This window comes from Sciurus carolinensis, chromosome 4, assembly GCF_902686445.1.
Source record: "Sciurus carolinensis chromosome 4, mSciCar1.2, whole genome shotgun sequence".
NCBI lineage: Eukaryota > Metazoa > Chordata > Mammalia > Rodentia > Sciuridae > Sciurus > Sciurus carolinensis.
Genome location: NC_062216.1, coordinates 107,629,820 through 107,651,753, shown reverse-complemented (window position 1 = coordinate 107,651,753; position 21,934 = coordinate 107,629,820). Strand labels below are relative to the sequence as shown.

At 36.4% G+C, this 21,934-nt stretch overlaps 1 long non-coding RNA gene across 1 annotated transcript; it reads left to right on the top strand.

Annotated features, from left to right (window-relative positions):
- Positions 1–3,662: 3,662 nt before the first annotated feature.
- LOC124981999 (uncharacterized) lies at positions 3,663–21,507 on the top strand. The gene is made up of 3 exons (XR_007108158.1): positions 3,663–3,710; positions 11,283–11,335; positions 21,380–21,507. It is a non-coding gene; the product is annotated as an uncharacterized LOC124981999 (long non-coding RNA).
- Positions 21,508–21,934: the final 427 nt, after the last annotated feature.

Here is a 21,934-nt window from a genome sequence, read left to right as displayed (position 1 = left end):
AGACTCCCAGTGGAGGGCTCCAAATGAGTATGGGCAGAGCCTTCCACACCCTATCTTCCCCTCCTGCCGCCCAACAAGGGATGATTGTTTCGGAATTTATGGGAGTGAGAAATGTTTCTACAGTGTAAGTCATGAAGGAGTAATACCTCACCATAATTAATCTATTTACAACAGTAATTTTAACAGCTGGAATACCTTTTCCATTTTAGGGAAAGACAGACGGCATTGAGTGCTAGTATGACATGCTATGAACATCATAATGGCAATATCTTTGTAATGATTTTTACATGGTATCATTTTTTTAGCCTCTGAACTTCAAGACCTAGTTGGTGTGACTTATTAGTACAGTTTTGATGTATGCTGTTGGGTAATTCTGTTTAAGTGTTGTCAGTTTCTGACTTTGAACATTTTACCTCACTACCGGGAATAGGGTTGAGTAAGCCAAAGACTGATAGGGAAAATATGAGAGTCATTTGACATTCTAGAATATTTAAATCTGACTGTCTCTTTAGGTTACATAGGAGATAACAGAGAGAGATGGAATTGATAAGGTAGATTCCAGATCAAGAGTAATTTTAAATGCCAAAGTTAGAAATTAGAACTTTAATCTGTAAGGCAATGGGGAGGGTATTATTAAATCTTTTTTTCCAGTCAAATGCAAGCTTGCTTTAAGAAAATCTGCTTGGCAACAACTTTAAATATAGCAAATTTACAAATTAATTTTAAGAGAAATTTTTTAAAATCGTGATGGTGTTGTCCTGCATGTTATAGAATAGTTAGCAGAATCCTTGGTCTCTGCTAACCAGGTACCAGTAATCAACCATCACTTCCCCTCAAGTCAGGATATCAAAAATATCTCCAGACATTGTCAAGTATTCCATGGGGAGTAAAATCACTCCTGCTTGAAATCCAATTTTAGAGAAATAAACATTCCACAAAGTGAAAACGTCTTTAGTTTTTTCTATTTGAAAATAGAAAGTTTTCTAGTTGAAGATACACCACTGCCTCATTTTAAATCAGGACATGAGAAGTTCCTGTGGCAGAGGTTGTGCTCAGTTGAACTTGGTAGGGTAAGGAGACCCCTGAGTCATTTGAGAGCTGGGCTTCTGTTTGTCTCCTGCTTCAGAGTATTAAGCTGTATTCCACAATCCATTAAGGGGGTAACATGGTAGGAAGATGAACTTGAACTTCGACTCATAGGCATGTAGGTTCCCACTGGCGTCTGCCCATAGCATCTCTGTGTTAGCCCAGCGTGGTCAGGAAGCATTGGATTGCTTTGACCATGGAGGAAAGGGGAGGGACACCTGGGGAGTGTGTAAAGGCTAGCAGATGTCTGTGCAGTGCATGAGGTCTGAGAGTTCCTTAAGGAATAGGAAGACTAGGGTGTGGTTGGAGGATGGTGCTTGGGCAGAAGAGCAGGTGGTGAGTTTGCAAGGACCCTCAATAGGGGCCCGAAGGTCCCACCAAGGAGCTGAGACTTTCTCCTGCAGCAACAGAGAGCTCTGGGCGTTGCTGTGGCACAGCAGAGTTTCTATCGTGGCTAAAGTATAACCCTGGAGGGAAATGGAAGAAAGTAAAGAGCGGGAAATCAGAGAGAAAACTGCTTTAAAATTCTAACAAGAGATGCTAAGCTGAACAAAGACATTGAGCACAGGAGTGAAGCAAAAGAGAATGGAGATGGCTGGCAAAAGCAGAGTCGTTTGTTCACAAGAGTGACAGCTATTTACAAAACCATGAGCACACGGAAGCATAGACTCAGGCTTTTGGGTTTTAGGATGTTGGACTTAAAGGATTTTGGTGTTTACATGGGTAGCGCCCGATGAAATTTTCAACCAGGAGTTTAAATTTTTACTTCTTTGCTCTTTTCAGGACTACTTTGTAGACCTTTTATATCTCCATGCCTGTTTTAAATTTTACATTGTGTTCCTATGCATGTGAGTATATACATTGTTTTGCAAAAATCCAATATATAAAACATATTTCCATAAATATGATTCTTAAAGTAGAAACTTTGGGTTGAGTGAAAACCAGTTTAGATTATATTTGAATGATATGGGGATCTTGGTGTTCCTGAAATCCCTTTGTTTCATGTGTCGTGTGCTGCCAGCACAGATACCACTCCATGTCTCTGTTCCACCAGAGTATTCACCTATCAGGCATGGAATCAATGTGGGCAAAGGAGAACCAAAAACAGGATAAAATATTTCAAATTTAAATCAAGAAGGAAGTTTACTTTGAACTCTGTTTTTTGAGTAAAGATCATCTAAATTAAACATGAATTTGAGTCTGTATACAATTACCTTCAGCTATCTTCAAGAAAAGGTAACTAGTAACAAGTCTGTTATAGGAAAAATTTGACAGGCAATTACATTCACATTAATCTTTTGCTGGGACATCTACAGGAATGAGATGTTTCTGAATTATTAGGATTCTGCTCCACCACTGGAAAATTCCATCACTCCAAATACATTTTCAGACTGCATCCTTTGGGTCCAAAGTGACTGTAAAATGCCAATTAGAGAATTGCAAACAATGGGCTCACAAGACCTGGTAGAATTCCAAATGATTTCGTGGGCTTATCAAGCCATTTTCTGAACAATAAAAGAAATGTGAGAAATGCAGCAGCTACTTTAAAGAGCATTATTGTTCAACCCCAAGCTGCCTTCTGTGCAGTGTGTTTTCATACGCTTGAAAATTCAGGAAGTCAGGGCATCTGGAGTAAGAAGAGGCCTTGCAGGGCAATTTAAATGTGTCATTCTGTTTCCCACTTTATCGTTATGTAGAGATATATATTTAAACAGTTAAAAAATGTACCCTATGCAAGGTATGGGGATAGCAAGACACAAGAATAAAGGTCCCACATAATGATAATATACCATGAGGCAGATGTTAGGCTAGACATTAGACAGTACATCAAGTAATCCTGTGACATACATATTACAATTTCCATTTACAGATGAAATTTATTGTGAGGTGTAATTTATTTAATGGTGCAATTTTAGCAGGTGGAAATGTCCAGCTGGAATCTGTGCTCTGAATAATATCTTATCGCTGGGATGTGGTTCTCAAGAAGCTTTTGATTTAGTTCACACTAGAGAGAAAACAAAATAACAAGAGAAAATACAAATAAAAAGTCACAAAAATACATAAAGACTGTCCTAAGGAAGGTTCATGGTTCATTTCCAAATGACTCATACATACAGGAAGTACCTTAGAAATTCAAGGGCTCTTTACATAGAGAAATGCATTTAGATCAGCAAGTATTTTTTTTTTTTTTTTTTTTTTAATTTGCTCTGTGAAACGTGCTGGGAGTAGTGGGAAACCACAAGAGGAAAACCACCAAGTCCTGAGTCATTACCTAGAGTGGTCAGCAAATCCTTTTCAGAGCAGGTAGGGGGTGAAGAAGTGTTGTTTAGATTGGATCTGGAGAGCTATGCTTGAGGGCCTACAAGGCCAAGGAAATGAGAGGCAAAGATGTGTGGGGGTGGAAGAACAATGTCCATCAGTAGTCCGACATGGGTGCACCAGTGTGACCTGGTGGAGACTTCACATAAAGAGGAGTAGGAGCTAAGGCATGGTAGGTCCTTGCAACTATGAGTTGGCAAGTTTTCCAACTATTCTGAGAATGATAGTGAGTATCAAAGCTTTTTTGAGGAGACATGGGAAAAATCAATCTATCCAGGTGGTCAAGGAATTCACTCACAGAAAAAGTAAGTATGTTCCTTGGGGGAAAATGCTGATTTTGATTTAAGGGAATCTATGGATCTGTTAATCCCACTAAAGAAATCCGTAATTATGACTTTAATTTATGCGATGGGTTGGATGGAATTCTTAGAACTCATTCATAGGAAACACATTGCTTCGTATCACTAAACCCCTATTGTCTTGATCCCACCCAGCAGAAATAAGAAGTAATAAAAGATTCTGAGCACATATCCTTTCAGGATCGTGCTTAAAAAGACTATATGCTAGATGAGGAGTTGTATTAGTCTTCTTGGGCTAATAACAAAAGGCCACAGACTAGCTTAAACAACAATTTATTTCTCATGGTTCTGGAGGCTGAGAAGTCCAAGGTCAAAGTGCTAGTAGATTTGGTTTCTGGTGAACTGATAAGGGTTTGCAGATTGCTGCATTCTCACTGTGTCCTCACAGGCAGAGACAGAGCCTGGGATCCCACTCTATTCTTAAAAGTCTGCTGTCCTATCAAATTACAGTCTGACCCTACAACCTCATTTAGCCTAATTACCTGCTAAATACTCTATTTCTGGATACAGTCACACTGGGGGGTTAGGGCTCAATATATTTACCTGGGAGACAAAATTTAGTTCATAGCAGGAGTTTAGGTACAGCTACGGAATCAAGCACTAGGGATTTTTTAAAAATTTATCCAAGATTTTGGAAATTATATAGAAGTTAAAAAACCATCACAATAGCAAATAAGGAGGTAATGTTTCCTCACATTCCTTCACTGCTTTGTGGAACTTTCCCTAATACCAAAAATGATAAAGATTATTCTTGTATACTACAATTACAGAAATCATGACTTTCAATTAATAAGTTGTTTTGGATAAGTGTATTATAGCTATATGGGATAAAGTAACCTACCATATCCACATTCTACTAATAGTTTCTACTTACGTGATCACCGATCATATGCTAAGGTTTTATATATGTTATCTATTAATTATTCCTATAACACTGTAATGTAAACAACTCCATTCCATAGATGAAAAAAAATCAAAACTCAGAGAATTTAGGTAATTATACAATATACAGCCAAATTTCAAACTCAGGCTTGAGTGATTCCCCAAGACCAGAAATTCCCATGCACCATCCTACCATTCTTGATATTATTTTATCTTGTATTGCATTGATGCTATAACAAATAAAAATGATACTTTCAACAGTCTTGAATGGAGAATGACAGCCATCAGAATCACCTAGAGATTTTTAATTTAAACCCAGATGAAGTTATCTCCCACCATTAAACACAAACATGTACACAAACCAGGTCCATGGAACCAGAATGCCTGAAGATGGGGTCCGAGAATCTGTATTACAAAGTTACCTAGGTGATTCTAATGACTGATGAGATCTGGAACTGCAGTGGACTGAATGGTGGCCCCTGCAAAAGATGCATCCATGTCCTAATCTCTGGAAACTGTAAGCATGTCCTTTTTGGGAAAAGGAATCTTTGTAGATATCAATAAGCAAACCTAGAGCCCCCACAAGCTGGAAGAGACAAGGAAACCTTCTCCCCCAGAGTCTTTGGAGGGAACAGGTCCCTGAAGACACCTTGATTTCTGAATTCTAGCCCCCAGGAATGTGAGAGAATGGATTTCTGTTGTTCGAGCTGCCGAGTTTGTGGTAATTTATTACAACATCACTAGGAAACTAATATAGGGACCTACTGATTTAGGTGCTATCAAGTAGCTCCAGTAATTAAGACAGGATTGAATGTGGGAGTGAGAGTGAAAATAAAGAAGGACATCTTTTGTCACTCAAGAATTTAATAGAAATTTGTCACTCACAATTAATAGGTTGTTTTAGTCATTTACTATTCAAAGGTCCATCTACACATCTTTAACTGTTTCAAAAACACTGAGCGGGGCTTGTAAATCGTATTTACATTAACCCTTAACTAGGGAAGTTCATTCAAGTGTAGACAGTAAAACCCATTGTGTAGGTAAGGTTTATAAGAGTCCTGAAACCTCCAGACAGCATTGTAATTCAATTCCTTCCTAGAGGTTAGTGTTGAGGCTGATATCAAACAGGAAAAACAGTCAACAACTATGTTGAGAATAAGCACCCACAAAAACCGTGAGAGATGACAAAGGAGGGAAGCAATGGGAGGTGGCTTTTTTACTTTGTGCCTCAAGAGGTACACATGTTATTTTCTTCTATTCTTCAGCAGGTGTAGCTCCCCTGTGAAGTGGGCTTTCCCTCTCTTTTGGTAGACAAATAATGTAAAATGGACAGGGATGCTCCCACAGTGAACAAATTAAAAATCACAAGTAGAAGACATTTACTGTGGTATTTTTAAAAATATCAAACCAATAATTCTTTTTCCTCCTCTAAATGTTTTTTAATGTTATGTCATATTTTAAAGGACCTGAATACCAATTTTTCTACATACCAATTGAAATAAACAAAAATGTGTGAGCATTAAGTCCTATTTTGCTGCCAACTAGGAAAATATCCAATGTTATGTTGAGCTAATCCCACATGATAATGCCTCTGTGTTACCTAGATTCTTGCTGTCAACAAGGTGCCTTGAGATCATGCTATGACATTGTCTTATTCATTTGATTTTCCCATATTTATATTTCTAGCCCCAACCCATCCTAAACTCCAGACTGAAAACTCCTAAACTCCTTAGAATTTCACTTGATATCTCCACTCATATGATTAACCAGCAAAGAACTTCTGACTTTCTTCTCCAAATTTGCTTCCTCTCCAGTGTTCTCCATCTCGGACTTAGTGGCACCATCACTTGCTCAATTGTTCAAGTCAGAAACTGTGGAGGCATTCCTTCTTCTATTTCTGGAAACCTCCTTAAGTCAAATCTATATCAGGTATCATTGGCCAACCTTCCAAAAATATCCTGAATCCTACACTTCTCTCTCACCCAGCCTGCTCCATCATTTGTTACCTAGAATATGGAAAGAGTTTTAACTGGTCTCCCCATTTCTACTCTGTTCTCAAGTTTATTCTGCACCCAGCAGCCAGAGTTTTAAAATAAGACCAGATTATGTTTAGTTATGTCTCTCTTACTTAAAACTTCCTGATAAGTTCTAGATTATTTAGTATGGTAACTTGAAATCAAAACCCCCAATAACTACAGGTTTAATGAGACAGAGGGCTGTAAATGAAGCTTCCATAGGCCAGGGACCAATCTACCATTTAGTGAATAAACCTTTCCACATTGTTCAAGATACATCAACCATACCATATTTGCTTTCAGGTCCGTGGGAAGTAGAAAGAGGAGGAAATGTCCTTCCCATAAGAATTTAAGCTTGAAAATGTGCATATCATTCCCACTCAAAACCCAATCACCAGAAATTAGTTGTATTACCACACTTAAATATAAGGGAGATTTAAAAAATGTGATCTTTATTGCATGTAATCATGTGCTGAGCTGGAAATTAAGTTCTATTACAACAGCAAAAAGGGGAGAATTGATATTGGGAGTTCTATGGTAGATTAGGTCAGGGTAATACATAGACCCAAATATGTTACAGATCAACAAATTGGAAGTTTTGTTCCATTTTCTCTCATAAAATAGTTGTGAGTGATTGAATTGGTTGTTGGTCAGACTTTTCTCAATATGGTTATTAGGGTTCAAGGTGATGCAGATTCCACCATATTCAACCTATGGATTTGAAGGTTGCCATTGCCATTTCCATTCCCAAGAGCATAAAAGAAGAAATAGCTTCTGGTCTCCGAATGGAGGCGTGGGTTCGTATTCGTATTCCACTTCTGACACAAAAAAAAAAAAAAAAAAAAAAAAAAAAGAAGAAATAGCTTAGAGATACACAGGATCTCAGTCCTGGAAGCGGTGCACATCACTTCTACTCACATTACATTGGCTAGTTCTCACTAGCTCATGATCACATCTAAGTGCAATGTACGGTGTGAAATTTTGTCTTGCTAAAATGCAGCAAAAAGAGAAGAGAGATTTGGATGGATACCTCACACATTTCTCATCTCACCCAGAGTAAATCCAAAATCCATATCACAACTTAAAGTCCTTATAAAGTCTAGCCCATGACTGCATCTGTAAACTTTCTTAAATGTACCTTTTGCTGATTTCAGTCCTGCTTCACTGCAACTGCTGTTTATTCTGTCTGGAACACTTTCTCCCAGATTTTCTCACACCTCACTTCCTCACATCACTGTATTTTCTACTTAAAAGCTACCTTCTAAGAATGACCATCCCAGAGCCACCATTTCCACACCTTCCTGTATCGTCTCTGACCACTCCCTATCACTGCCAAATCTCTTACTGTTTCATTTTTCTTCTTAGAACCTAGCATTTGTTCATCAGTTTATTTATGGCCTGGAGAAAATAAGCCACACCATGGCCCTAGCTGCTTAAAAAAGGTGTCATAATAGGTACACAATAAACACCTATTGAATTTAATTAATTGACTAGGGTAGAAACTCTCTTGCTTATAGGTAAAATTTGATTTATCACAGGATTCTGTGAACCAATACCTTTCCATTCTTATAGATATTCCTTCTGGAAGACCATTTTCCAGATGTCTGGTAGTCACGTCCCTTATATGTAGAATGGGGATAATTATGTACCTATTTCCTAGAATGATATCAAGTTTGCATGAGATAGAGTATGTAAAATGATGAGCTCAGAGTAAGTGCATGCCCAGCAAGCGTCAGCTATGACCCATGTTGCCACCTCTCAGTTCCTGAAGGGAAATCATTAAAGTAAAAACTGTGTGTGTGGAGGGGGACTCTGTTAATCATTAACATATCCCTAAAACATGTTAATATGCTACATATTAAATTATATATCTAAACTTAGGAGCAGAAATAAAGGATCAGCAATGTAGCTATCTACTACCTTGATGTTGAAGTGAGAGATGGCCAAGTTCTGAATGGCCTTTCATTTGTTCAGGTTGTTATTTTATAAGGAATATGCAGGCGCTAAACCTCTCCAGCACCAGTTTGATTGCCATAATATAACAGTTTAGAATATTACAGTCATTCTTCCAACATGACTTATTGAAGAGAAAGCAGAACAAAATCCTCCTGGTAACAACCCATTCTGTGTCTAATGCATTATTGAACATAACAGGGATTTTCATTTGGTTTTCACTTTCAAATTAAGAATACATTCCATCCTATAGCTGACAAATTATATCTGCTATATTCCTGTTGACAGACCTATTAAAGGTGATATAGTTATGCTAGTTAATCGCGTATCTTGGTGAATTTTTGTGAAAAGCTTTGATCAAAATATCTCCCCCCTGCTTTTTTTGTGAGCAGAACCAACCAGGAAAAGGCTACCAAACATTAATAGAGCCTGAGACTTTTTAGCAAGTAAAAATATTGAAATAATTGCTTAATAAATAAGGAATTGTTCTATTTGTTTTCATAGTGATAATTTAAAAAATAAGCTTCCCTTTGAGTCTTCAGTATAAATATTCCATTCTTTAATGTTACGAAATGATTTCAAGGGGCCAGTTTTGCATTCCCAATCGACAAGTGAGTGCTGTGGCCTTACACTCCCTTGCTGCTTGCTCAGGACTGGTTATTTTTCCTCTCAGATCTAGCCGAGAAGGTTGGAAGGTCTACGATGCCTCATAGGCACAAGATACATCGACTTGAAGGAGTTGGAATTACTGACAATGACTGAAGCTTGAGTCCTCTGAAATTGTGACATATGAACAGCCACACTTCCCCGTCCTGTCCCCACAATTTATCACACGCAGTTGTCAGGACTTCTCTTGCCCCCACTACTCCTTGGTACTCATTACCCCATGATCCAGCTCCATCTATTTCAGGCTGACTGCTCACTGGAAAATGTGGTCTCTGAACAGACATAGAAATAGAATTGCTGATGGGGAATTAGAGAGAGAGAGAGAGAGAGAGAGAGAGAGAGAGAGAGAGAGAGAGAACAAGAGAGAGAGAGAGAGAGAGAGAGAGAGAGAGAGAGAGGTGGCGATGTTGGCTGGCTCAGATGGGAACTACGTCAGTGGGGCTGGCACCTGTTTTTCTAGTCAGTGCCACCCCTGTCCTGGAGTTAAGGGCAGGCAGTGGGGGAGAGTCAAAGTCTTTCCCCTGCTGTGGGGTTGTTCTTGCTGCTGTTGTTCAAAGGGCAGTGTTTGTGCCATCTACGAAGATATTTCTCAATCCCTTTCTGCTAATGATGCAGTTCGTGGAAAGTACGCAGGAATCCTGACACACCTTCTTCTCTTCTCTTTAGTTTATTATACCAGTGCCAGTTTTTATCTTTTTATATATCTTTGTGGGTATTTTAATAGAAAATTACAAGGAAATCTGTTAGGTATTGCTAATTTGATGCCTTGTTAACCTCAAAGTTTACCTAAGTTATTTGATTTTGCTTATGATGAAGAATGATCAATTAAGCAGAATAATTGGCTGAAAGGAATAAAAATATTCTCTTTATTGAATATATCCTCCATTTTTATCTTCATTACAACCAAATGGATGTATGTGTTGTTATCTACATAATACCGGAGAAGAATTTTATTTTTATTGAAATGAGGGTTTTTTATTTCTAATACCAGATTGTGTTTCTATCCGGGCTATCTTCTGTTAATACAGAGGTAATTGGGAACCTGAATTATTACTTAGAAAGTCACTTTACAAATGCCATAGTGAATGGAAAAGACTGTGGGTAAGTTAGGAGGATATTTCGTTAGGAGATGAGGCTCTGAGTTATGCCTGCCCCATCAGAGCATGTACATTTAAGTAATTTCATCAGTGTTCAGCCAAATTCTTCATAGGATGTAGTTGGACAAATACTACCATCTTATGATTCTTGAGTTTTCCTTTTCAATGGTCCACATGGTCTTTATCCAGATAAGGTAAGTAAAACTGATTAGATTTTTACTCCTATGATGGTCCTGACTGTAGACATCACACCATGCCCTTGACTGGAATTTCAATTGCTTTCAAAGCTCTTCAGTGGGGCTGGGGAGATAGCTCAGTTGGTAGAGTGCTTGCCTTGTAAGCACAAAGCCCTGGGTTCAATCCCCAGCACCGCAAAAAAAAAAAAAAAAAAAAAAAAAAAAAAAAAAAAAAAGCTCTTCAATGAAACATTTATAAGCTTTAGATTTATCTCCACAATGACTAATCTTGTTCATTTCATGTAAGTGAGACCATTTTTTTTTCCCTTCTAGAGGGCAACCTTACTAATTTTCTTTCCAGATTTTTAGCTAAAACAAAACTTTTATTTACCACTCCAGTGTATTTAACACTACATCGTTGTGACAATGTGATCAAATGGTGGGATGAGTCCAAGTCACTTCCCCAATGTTACCCATGAAACCACAGCTCTAAAAGAGACCCAAAGAGAAATTCTTGCCCAAGACTCTTCCTGCAGCTGAGTGAATGCCTTAGATCAAGAACCCCTGCACCTTTGCTTTTCTTAATTAAATGCAGAAATGACATACAACAATTTCTTTGGCAATTCATTTCAGCTGAATTTTTAAAAAGTAGTGATTGTTCCTTATGTTTACACATAGTCTTGCTAATTTTATTTTATTTCATTTCCTCTTCATTACTTTTTTTTCTAGGAGAGATGCTCTGGAGAGGGAGAGTGTTCCAGGTGTGCCACGTGACTCAACAGGTATTGGGGGAACAGCCAGGCAGATCAACAAAAGGTGACCCTAACTTGGCCTGGGTCGGATGTGCACTGATCAAAAATGGGAGTGATGAGATGAAGTGCTTTGACATTCATGGATGTTTGGGCCTACGTTTCCTACATTTGTTCTAAAAAATTTCCATCTGCCTTTAGAGGCCAGTTAGTGAGAAAACCAGCTGTTCATTACTTCTAAGAAAAGAAACAGAAGGAGAGGACAGACCTCAGAATGGGTCTCACTGGAAAAGAAAGGCTGTGCCGAGTCCACCCAAGCTGCCCTCCTATTCACAGGGCAGCCATTGTGCCTCTCATCATCTCTTGAAAATTCCAGAAGTCTCCGTTCCTGAGGTGGAGGTTGTGAGCACCCTGGACTACCTCAGTGAACGCAGGCGGTTTTTATAAACAAGGTCATGGTCAATGTTCCCTGACTCTAAAGACCCTTCTGGATATTTGAGAGGCAATTATTTCCTGAGTCTTATTAACTTTCAAGTGGCTGAATGCTTTCTTAGCTGAGTGCCAAATAAAAAATTACTTGGACAGTCTTTTGCAATAATGAAGGGAAGCAAGAAAAGTGAGTTTCATTAGCTGTGAAGAAGCCATTTCCTTCTGCCTCTCACTTTGACCTCTGACCACAGCAGCCACCAGGTGAAGGTTTATAATCAGAAGCTTATCAAACCAGGGGCCAGGGCATGCTCAGGGACATCCAGTTCTCCACCATCGGCAAGAACTCCCTTGTTCTCACTTCTCTCTGTTCCCTGTTTATTTAAGTGTCACATTTATTGTCCCACTGATAAATGTGTTTTCATTCCAAGATAGATTTCCCTAAAACCTGGCATTATTCTGCAAACATGGGGATATAAGAAATAAGACACCAAATTTGCACTAACTAAAGCTATTTTCTATCTGACACTTCTTTGAGGTCTGTGATAATCAGGAGCATCAGAGTCTCTGATAAAGAACTCTCCTTTATCACCCCAAAGACTCAAATCTAAACCGTATCGAGTTTTCATTTTAAAAGCTAAAGAAACTGTTGTGGCAGCAAATAATTCTCTTTAAAGGCGTAAACACGCCAGATGAAACAGGGTGGAAATTATGTTTGGTGTATAAAGAAAGCATTTTCCATGATTCATATCTTCACTTCAAATAGAATCTTCAAATTCATAGATGCCACACAGTGTTTTTGAGCTTTGAATGGTTGTCTTAAGAATAATTGTATTTCTGAGTAGATGAGCAATAAACACCGCAAAATGTTTTTAAAATACAGAAACCTACATAAGAGAAAATAAAATCCTCTAGTAAACCTCTAATAAGTGATGACTGCTGTTAACATTTTGCTATTTCCTTCCAGTTCCTTTCTATGCATTTTTAAAACATAGTTTAGGAGGGAGTATGTATAATGTAGCAGAGGATAACATTTGAAATTATTCAACAACACCTTTTCATTTTCCCCCCTTTTCTTTGTATCCTTTCAAAGTACAAGGCAGATTCATAAGGCTTTGTGCTACAACTCCTTTTCCCTCTCATTAGATTTCACTCTCATCCAACCAGGTGCGCAGACCAGACTCCTTGGAGTCAGTCTAGGATCCTTTTCCTCATATCCATAATCATTTAATCAACACATTCTGCTGCCTCCACCTTCAAAACAATCACTGACCTGACATTTCTAACTATCTCCACTTACATCATCCCAGGCCAAGCAAGCCACAGTCATCTCCCGCCTAGACTAACACAAAAACTGCTAGCAGTTTCATTTCTTCCTTTCCTGCAGTCAGCTTCCCACTCAGGGGTAAGACAGATGTTTTGAAAGTAACAGTCAGATTCTATCAGCATCCTTCTCAAGTCTTCCATACGGGTCCTTTCATCCTCAGGGTGAAATCCTAACTATGCTTTATAATCGTAGTTCTCAAACATTTTGTATCAGGGCCCCTTTTTACTCTTAAAATTTATTGAGGGTACTAAATCAGTATGTAATTTATTAAAAACTAAAGCTATTTTCTATCATATTCACAAAGGAAAAAGAAAATGAGAAAGAATAAAACTCAGGAACATTTAAAATATTTATTCTATAATTGAAAGATAATTATAAACCCATTTACATTAGCATAAATAAACTTTTATGAAAAATAGATATGCTTTCAAAAACTGTGTGTGTGTGTGTGTGTGTGTGTGTGTGTGTGTGAGAATGCCATGGTTTTACATTCTTATAATTTTTTAAAGAAATCTGATTTTATTAAAGACATCTGGATTCTCATATTTGCTTCTACATTTTGCAATATGCTTATTTGCACTATATGAAGAAAATCCAACCTTACCGGAAAAAAGTACTTGGAAAAACGAAGATTTCATGGAACCCTGGGGATCTCAGGGACCATACTTTGAGAATCAGTGGGTCTACAAAGTCTAACATGACCTAACTCCTATCTCTTTCTCCAACTCTGTCCATAACAATCTCTATACTGTCTCACTCTATTTAACCAGAAAGGTCTCCTGCTGATCCCTTGACTCTCCATGCAAGTTACTACCTGAGGGCCATTGCATTTTATCCCACTATTCCCATACCTGAAATTGCTTTCTCTAGATGTGTGTTTGGATCTCTCCTTTACCTTATTTAGATGTTGGGTTAAATTATATCTCACAGAGATTTTACTGAATCACCCTTTAAAAAATTGTCTTATCTCTTACTGTTTTTCTGTCACCTTATCCTGCCTTGTTTATTTTAGTAAAACTTAGAACATTTGGATTTAGGCTAACGTTTGATTATATATATTCTATGCTTTCCATATTAGAACATAAGCTCTATGAGGCCTTTTTTTCTTGTATGTAGTTTTCACAGTAAATATTTCTTGAATGAATTAATTAATGAATAAAAAAATTGATCAGATTTGTGACTCAAACCACATGTCTTTTCTTGCATCTTTAGATTATGGTGTCAAAAGTAGGGTTTTACTGAAAGAGAAATTTCTATGTGACAGAGCTCCTCCTTTGACACACCACAGTGCAGTCTTGTCCAATTGGATCAAAGAGTAGATCTTGGTTTAAATTGTGCCTTAAGGTGTAATCTTGGTTTAACATGTGCCTCTTTCTTGGCCTTGGAGCTTGTGAGAAGAGAAAGGAGGAGTTGTGTAGGGGAGTCATTTAGGTAATAGCTGAGTTGCTGAAGTACCACAGCTCAGAAATATGTTTAGGTAAATTAAAGGATATGCTGAGGGCTGACTTGGCACCAGAACATCTTGGATACTCAGAGGTGTAGACTTATCAGGTTGTATCACAGTAATGCTGTCCATAAGCACAGGTAGTGATAGAGAGCTGTTTAACTCTATGCCCTTGTTACCCATGAGGCCTGGAACATAGAAGTGGGGCATGCAAGTTGGTTGAGAGCATGACTCAGAAGTAAATCAGAGTGGATTATGATGGTACACTGAATTGACACCCAGTTCAGGCCTGCAGGGTGGACCATCAAGGCTAGAGACAAGATGGGAGTCATAACCAAAATCCAACGACTGCTGTCACTACAGGGGACAGAGTCACAGAGAGGACCACCTGGCCCCATTCAAACCCAACTCCAACAGTGCCTCAGCTGCAGGCAGTAGAAGAGTAATCATACAGGGAATGGGAATCGTTGTGAAGACCAGAGGGATCAAGCAGCCTGGGGCCATGTTTCCATCTTTCCCTCTGCCTGAGGTCAATCAAGTTTTCATTCCTTGGAGTGTTAGCAGAGATAGGGCAGAAAATCAGAGTAATTGTCCAAAAGAACTTGGGTTAAAGGTCTTTTATTGCAGAAATTACTGAACTGTACTAAAGTTATTAGATAGGATAAATATAGAAAGGGGACATTTTAAATTCTAGTTCATGAAACTCTTTGCTTTTTCTTTTCCCACCATCTGAAAATCAGCATTGTCACTTTAAATCTTTGACATAAATAGAAAATTGACAAAAGAGGAAACACCAATGCATAATAAACAGGTACACAAAGCTACTCTTACTGTAATTTAAACAAGCTAAAGGAACACTGAGGTATCTGAATAAGCCCTTTTAATTTGGCAAATATTTTTATTAAATGAAATTATCCATAAAGAAAAGACACTGTCTCTTAATGATGGTACATTCTGGAGGACAATTTGTCAATATTTATATACTTTGAGGGATTTAATCTCTGAAAACTGGCAGGGATAGTGATCACTCATTGATTTAATAATTTCTTATTTGATAGATCTTGCTTTTGATGCAAAGTCTAAGAAATCTTTACATATCCTAAATCACAAAGATTTTATCCAATGTTTTCTTCCAAAGGTATATATATATTTTTGGCTTTTACATTTGAGTCTGTTATCTGCTTTGAAATAATTTTGTATATAGTGCAAAGAATGCATCGAAGTACCTCAGACTTTTTCTTTTCTTTTCCTTCCTTTCTTCCTTCCTTCCTTCCTTCCTACCTTCCTTCCTACCTTCCTTCCTACCTTCCTTCCTTCCTATCTTCCTTCCTTCCTTCCTTTCTTCCTTCCTTTCTTCCTTCCTTCCTTTTTTCTTTCTTTGCATATATGGATAATTGGTCATTCCAGAACACTTATTGAAAAGATTATCCTTTCTCTACTGGACTGTCTTTTTACCTTACCAAAAAAATCAATTTACTATATTTTTGTGAGTCCGTTTCTGGACTTCATTTTGTTTCATTGATCTAATTGTCTCCCTGTTGATGTTAATACATCATCTTGATTGTTTTAGTTTGAAAATCAGGTAGTGAGAGTTCTTTAACTTTGCTATTCTTTTGCAAAGTTGTTTTGGCTATTCAAAACTCTTTGCATTTCCATAAAAGCCTGTTAAGATTTTGATCGTGATTACACTAATTTTATAATTCAATTTGGAAAGAACTGACATCTTAACAAAATTGTTTGCTTATTCATGAACATGGAATATCCCTCAATTTATTTAGGTTTTCTTAAATTTTTTATCAGTAATGTTTTGTAAATTCTAGGGTACCACTCTTCACTTGTCATATTTATCTCTAAATATTTTATATTTTTTTGTTTGGATGAATACAATTTTTTTCAAAAAAACATTTTAAAATAATTTTTATTTATTTTATTTTTTTAAAAAAATGTTATTGTTCTTTTTAGTTATATATGACAATAGTATTCACTTGACATAATTATAAAAACATTTGTTCTAATTCAGTTCCCAGTACTTTCTCTTCCCCTTCTTTCCTCCCTCCCCTTTTTCCCTTCCCTCTGCTAAATGAATTACTTTATAATTTCATTTTAATAGTGTTCATTGTTAGTATATAGAAATACAATTGACTTTGTGAATTGGTCTTGTATCTTGCAAACCTGCTAAATTCATGTTATAAGTTACAGTGTTTTTTTTAGCTGATACTATAACACTTTCTCCAAAGATGGTCATGTCACCAAAAATAGTTATAACTTTTCTTTTACTAACTGGATGTATTTTGTTTTTCTTGCTTTTTTCACTGACCAGACCCTAAAGTTTTGAGTAAATTGGTAAAAACAGACATTCTTGCCTTATTTCTGTCTTTTTTCTTTTTTTGGTGTAAGAGTTCCTAAATTTTATTCTTCTGGCAAATTGTCAGTATTTAATACAGTATTTAATACTATTAACTATAGTTCTCATGTGGTATATTAAGCTCTAGAGATATGCTGTTATATTACATAACTGCAACTCTGCACTCTGATCTGTAGCTTTCTAACTCCTCATACTTGCTAACCAGTCTTACTTTAAATATACATAAATATGTGATCTCTATATTTAGATTTCACATTTCGTACTATATCTTTCTTTCCACTTATTTCTTTTTCTTTCATTTTTTCTTTTTTCTTTTTGTTGTGTGTAGAAAGAGACATATAATACTTAAAAAAAATTAAGTGTACGTTTATTTCAGTTCATCCTGGATGGGAGGACAATCTGCAACATTCATCTCTGTGGGACCATGTGACCCCCACCTTAAGGCCTCAAGGGGGCCCCACAGAAGGGCAGAGCCTATTTGTACCAGGGGCTTTGGGGAGTGCCCGGGGAAGGAATGTGAACATGGCCAAGATCAGAGGTTCCTCCATTTAGCCAATTTTTAGTTTAGGTGAGAATTTTAGGGGGTAAACATACCATTAAGTACAATGTTCACTGTAGTAGGGTTTTTTTTTGTAGAAGTTCTATTCCTAGATTGCTAAGAGTAGTTTTTGTTTTTCAATTGGAGTAGTTGTTAAACTTTTTTGTCAAATATTTTTTCCTACATTTATCTGATAATCATGATTTTTTTTTATGTTTAATTTGTTAATAGAATTACACTGGTAGACTTTTGAATGTAAAACCAATACTGATTTCCTGGAATAAGAATCAATTAGTCATGATTATTTTTTTACTCTATGCTGATGAGGGATATAGTCTGTAGTTTTACTTTCTTAATAATGTCCTTGACTAAGTAAGCTGAGCCTCATGAAATGAGTTTGAAAATATTCTTACCTCTTCAAAGTTTTGGAGAATTTTGTGCAGAATTACTATTACTTATTGTTTAACATTTAGGTAGAATTTACCAGTAAGTCATCTAAGCCTGAAATTTTCTTTGCGGGAAGATTTTTAACTAAGATTATTCTCTAATAGGTATGGTCCTCTTCAGTTATCTAGTTCTTCTTGGGTGAGCTTTGGTATTTTGTATGCTTAGAGTAATTTGTCTACTTCATCTAAGTTATCAGATTTATTGATGTAAAATTGTTCATAATATTTTCCTATTATCCTTTCAATATATAGTATCTCTAGTGATGTCACCCCTTTCCTAATATTGGTAATTGATAATTCACTTTGGTAACTGGTAATTGGTAATTCACTTTTGCTTTCCTGATAAGTTTATTGAAAAGTTTATTAATTTTACTGATCTTCTCAAATAATTAGATTTGGGTTAATTGATTATTTTTCTGTTTCATTGGCTTTTGCTTTGGTTTTTATTATCTTTCTTCTTCTGCTTTCTGCAAGTTTAAGTTATACTTGTTTTCTTTTGTTTATTTTGTTGATACTGTTTTAAAGAAAAACTGAAGTTAATTGATTAGGCCTTTCTTGTTTTTCTTAAGGGAATTTAATACTATAAAATTTCCATCAAGTACTGCTTTGATTGCCTCCTGTAAATTTTGTATGATGTTCTTTTATTTTCATTTGGTTCAAAATATTTTCTAAATCCCTTTTTCTTTTCTTATGTCATTCAAGAGGTATTTAGAAGTATGTTATTTAGTTTCCAAACAGTTGAGGATTTTCTAAATATGTTTTTGTTACTTATTTATAATTGAGACTTAGGTGAGATAGGTAAACTCAAATGGGCCCATGGGAGGGGCTCTTGATAAATGGAGACCTCTGAAAATATGAAGTTATGTCAAGCTTGCTTCTTTGGGTAGAGATAAACAGAACTTTCAATATATACTTATAAGATATTAGGCATATATTAATTAAAATATCACCCACCCAAGGAACTTACACAGTGTGTCTTAAAGTGATTCATGGCTACACTTTGACCAAAGAGGAATGCTTTGACCTCCCAGTATGGTATGGTTGCCAAGGGACTTGATTTCCAGGAGACTTGATCTTCCAGAAAATTTGTAAGCATTTTCCAAATCAGCAAAATCTAACAATGGCTCACCTGCTTAGGATCCCACACATTCCTGTCTCCCCCAGATTACATATATAATCAGAGATCTCAAACCTGGGTGCATCACTCATTTTCTTCTCTCTGAGAGATGAGAGTCACCCACACTCCATGAGTGTGAATTCCATTGCTGTCCTTAGGTAATTCTTTACCTGTTCCTTGCTTATGATGAGTCCTGCAATTCTTTCTGCAATGAAAGTCAAAAACCTGAATGGTTCCAAGTTGAGGTCTTCCTACCTTAGGACTTCCTTGAATCCTCTGTTGACATAATTTCAATGATTTGAAATCTATGGACACTTGTTTTATGGCCTACAATAAGATATATCTAGATAAACATTCTGTGTATTTGAAAAGAATATCTAATCCGTTGATAGTATAAGGAATGCTATATAGAAGTCAAGGTAGAGTTGATTGATGATATTTTTAAAATTTTTAACTGTAATTGTGAATTTCTATATTTCTTCTTGATATTCTCAACCCTCCCCTTCACGTATTTTGAATCTCTCATTAGTCCATAAATATATAGGATTGTTATTTCCTTTTATTGAATTAACTCCTTTATCATATGAAGTGACTCTCTTTATCATGTAATATTCTTTGGTCTAAATTCAACTTTGGTAGTAATATAATAACTCTAGCTTTCTTTTGGCAGTGATAGCATGATACAATGTATCTTTTCCCATTTTTTTATTGTTATTGTGTCAATATTTAAAGTGTATTTTTTGCTGGCAGTATATAATTGGGTTTTACTCTGTTAACCCAATCCAACAATATCTGGCTTTATTTAGGAGGTGTATACCATTTAAATTTAAAGCGGTTGTGGATGTGATTATGTCTAAATCTATCTTGTTTTTATTATTTGTTCTGTCTGTTCTTTTTTCCTTTTCTTTCTGTTTTCTCCTATCTTATTTTGGATTATTATTTTTTTTAAATTAATGATGCCATTTGATCTCCTTTACTAGTCCATTATCTATCCTTCTTTATTATGTTCTTAGTGGTTGTTTTAGAGTTTATAGTATACAGCTTTATCTTATCACAATCTTAAAATGATGTCATCCCACCTCATGTAAAATACAAGAACAATAAACTGAATTTCTATTTCTCCCCTCCCTTTCTTTGTTCTCGTATGTTTCATTTCTAAATATTTTGTAATCCCCAACCATATATTTTTATTATTTTATTTAAACAACCACTTATCTCTCAAAGAGACTTAGTTCATAAGAGCAATACTGTTTTCAACCACAGATTTATTACTTCCAGGACTCTTCATTCTTTTTGTGGATCTAGACATCTGGTATAATTTTTCCTTTGTCTGAAGGACTTCTTTTAACATTTCTTGTAGTACCAGTCTCTTGGTGAAAAATTCTTTCAAGCTTTTGTGGGTCTGAAAGTCTGTTTTGCCTTCATTTTTAAAAATATTTTCACCAAATAAAGGATTATAACCAGTTGATAGTTTTTTTTTGTTTGTTTTGTTTTTTTTTATGGTGCTGGGGATCGAACCCATGGCCTTGGGCATGCAAAGCAAGCACTCTACCAACTGAGGTATAACCCCAGTATAGGGCTTTTTTCTTCTGAAATATTAAAGATATTTCCCCACTCTGCTGACTTTTGGTGTTTCTGACTAGCAATTTGTGGTCGTATTTATCTCTATTGGTAGTGCCTCTCTCCATGATTCTTGGCTATTTAAAATTTTTTCTCTTTTTCATTTCTTTATTGAAAATTTTAATCATGTGCTTTTGTAGTGTTCTTCATGGTTTTTGTGCTTGTGAGCTGTTTTTGTTTTTAATAACTGATATAGCCAGGCATGGTGGCATATGCCTGTAATTCCAGCAACTTGGGAAGCTGAGGTAGGAGGATTGAGAGTTCGAACCCAGTTTCAGCAACTTAGTGAGGCCCTAAGCAACTCAGCGAGACCCTGTCTCTAATAAAATATAAAAATGGACTGAGGATGTGGCTCCGTAATTAAGCACCCCTGGGTTCAATCACTGGTATCCCCCCCCAAAAATAACTGATACATAAATCACAAAAATTATACATACTAATGGTATATCATGTGATATTTCAATACACATATGCTTTGTGAAATGTTTAAATTAGTTTAAACATATCCATCGCCTCAAAAATTGTTTTATTTCTTCATGGTGAAAGTATTCACAATCCTTTCTTCTAGGTTTTAAAATACATAGTACATAATTGCTATCGAGTCACCCTACAGTGTGATAGCACATCAGAGCTTCTTACTCCTATCTAATGCATCTCAGAACACATCCATCAACCTTTCCCATTCCCCTTCCTCCTCATTGAATGTCCTGAATCTGTGTGTTTATAATTCCATCAAATAAAAAAAAAAATCCTGATGTTATTTATTCAAATATTTTTTGTCTCTCTTCTTTCAGGTACTCCAGTTATACAAGTATTAGGGCGCTGGAGGCTGTCCTTAGGCAGCTTTATCAGGCAGACATGGCTTGTGCATCCTGACCACATTTCAACTCTGGCATTCTAGCATCTGGTTCTGTGCCCTCCCACAGAAGGCACTCAATGAGTGCTCACTAATGGGCTAATTTGCACATGTGTTGGTGATTTCATTAACTTTTTGGTTGTCTTGTTCACCTCTCAATTTTCATTTATTAAAAATATTAGTTTCTCTAAAGCCTACAATTTATGTTAAATTATGGAGACTGGAGATAAACAGAAATGAGTGGTTCCCCATAGAGCATGGAAGCAATGTTTTAAAGTGAAATTCTCTGCACATTGTTCTCTTGTAAGGGAAATAGCAAACCCCTGACTTCATCACAGATGTTTCTTTTATTGACTCAGTTTCAACACTTCAAATCAACATACTTAGATTAATATTAAATTGCAAGTAAACCAAAGTAAACATTTCCTTAGATTACTTTAGACTATTAGCATTCCAGGGAAATTATGTATCAGTAATTCTATTAAATATCCTT